Below are 2,024 nucleotides of genomic sequence, written 5' to 3' on the forward strand. Positions count from 1 at the left end.
ATCCTGAAAAAGAAACTACGACCAATTTTCCTCATTTTTCTCGGCCTGTGGCAGTAGTAGCAGTGGTGATGGATGGCTCGCAGGCTTCTAGAAATGGAGTGTAAGCTGGACTATGTGTGGCATGTGGTAGTGGTGTGGCTGGGGCGGTGCTGGTGCTGCTGCTGTCACGGCTATGTTGTTTTTCCATGGAGCGCACACCGGCTTCCTCAAGGGCCCTCCAGCTTGAGGGCGCGCGTCCCGATCCTACCACTCTGGCTATGGCTTTAGTTTCGTTAAAGCGAGGTCTGTCTCAAAGCCACTCGCGTAATTTTGAAAGCATACAGCAGACTTTTGCAAGTATTTAATGAGATCTAACGTGAAAGTTCTATGCGCAGTGTAGAAGCTGCGCTAGAAGGCTGGAAGAGAGAGGAACCGGAGGCCAGCAGTAGGAGATCCGGACGACACATACCATTTGGTTGGTCCAGCCGTATTGATCGGCAAAGCTGGACTTCATAGAACCACATCCTGGAATGTGGGAGATACAGGGGAAAAATTATGAAAAAAAGTGTTTCTCTTTCACCGGAACAAAACCAGAGGCAGTGTTTAAGGCCAGCAGGCCAAAGCAGTCTTGTAGCAGCAGCAGCAGCAGCAGCAGCAGCAGCAGCAGCAGCAGCTTCCAGCAGGGGCGCGACCAGCATCCCCCACTCTCCCCGTAACCCCCTCCTGCCACAACCTCCCTCTCTCCAATACCCCCTCTGCTACCACCACCACCACCACACGCTGGACATCATCGTCACTTCATCACCATCACGTCATCAGCATATCTTCAGCACAGGGCGAGTGTGTGTGTGTGTGTGTGTGTGTGTGTGTGTGTGTGTGCGGGCGCGGGTGCGGGAGCACAGCATCAGCAGTTATATCTCCCGCAGGAGATGCTACGAGACAACACCTCCTCCGTCTTCCAACAACATCCTCACTGGCACAGTGCCAGGCTGCAGTGAACAGTCTAATAGTTTCTGTTCTGGTAATAAGTAAAGTAGCGAGGTGGTGGACAGTGGTCAGCACCAGCGAGTATGATAGATAGTGGTTGAGAGTAGCTTGGAGGCGCCGGATGTATAACGGGTTCCTCCCTCAGAGTGTGCCTGGTTAAGACTCTCAACCCTCACGTTTTGAAATTCAGGGCCTGGAAAAAAATAATCAGGATCTTCACTTCGGGGCCTCGTCAGTGACCACGTGCATTACGCCGAACTCTTTCGATGACGTCTGCGTTGATCCTAAAGAGAAAAAATAAAATATCCATCTGAAAAAAAAAATTAAACAGGGAAAAAAAACATGGTATCTCCACTCAAAAACGCGAGGTACACCTCTCTCCTACTGCCCCCGTGTACTGCCCCCCAGCGAGAGAGTGCTGTACTGCCCCCCAGTGAGAGAGTGCTGTACTGCCCCCAGGGAGAGTGTGCTTTACTGGCCCCCAGCGAGAGAGTGCTGTACTGCCCCCCAGCGAGAGAGTGCTGTACTGCCCCCCAGCGAGAGAGTGCTGTACTGCCCCCCAGCGAGAGAGTGCTGTACTGCCCCCCAGTGAGAGAGTGCTGTACTGCCCCCAGCGAGAGAGTGCTGTACTGCCCCCCCAGCGAGAGAGTGCTGTACTGCCCCCCCAGCGAGAGAGTGCTGTACTGCCCCCCAGTGAGAGAGTGCTGTACTGCCCCCCAGCGAGAAAGTGCTGTACTGCCCCCAGCGAGAGAGTGCTGTACTGCCCCCAGCGAGAGAGTGCTGTACTGCCCCCCGCGAGAGAGTGCTGTACTGCCCCCAGCGAGAGAGTGCTGTACTGCCCCCAGCGAGAGAGTGCTGTACTGCCCCCCCCCAGCGAGAGAGTGCTGTACTGCCCCCCAGCGAGAGAGTGCTGTACTGCCCCCCAGCGAGAGAGTGCTGTACTGCCCCTCGAAAACAAGTATCCCTCATTGTGTACATAATGTACATGGCTCTCCTGTGTAGTAGGACTTAACGCTTCTCTGATCATAGCTGTGTTCTTCGTATTATGTAATATAATA

General features: G+C 54.1%; 1 protein-coding gene across 1 annotated transcript in view; it reads left to right on the top strand.

Annotated features, from left to right (window-relative positions):
* The window catches only part of LOC128693876 (homeobox protein Nkx-2.1-like), a 186,784-nt gene extending 185,269 nt beyond the window's left edge, over positions 1-1,515 (top strand). Inside the window, exon 5 of the mRNA XM_070090804.1 lies at positions 1-1,515. This exon is cut by the window's left edge and continues 2,223 nt beyond it. The gene's annotated coding sequence lies outside the window, so the exon portion shown is untranslated.
* Positions 1,516-2,024: the final 509 nt, after the last annotated feature.

The sequence above is a fragment of the Cherax quadricarinatus genome, chromosome 33 (genome assembly GCF_038502225.1).
Source record: "Cherax quadricarinatus isolate ZL_2023a chromosome 33, ASM3850222v1, whole genome shotgun sequence".
Lineage (NCBI taxonomy): Eukaryota > Metazoa > Arthropoda > Malacostraca > Decapoda > Parastacidae > Cherax > Cherax quadricarinatus.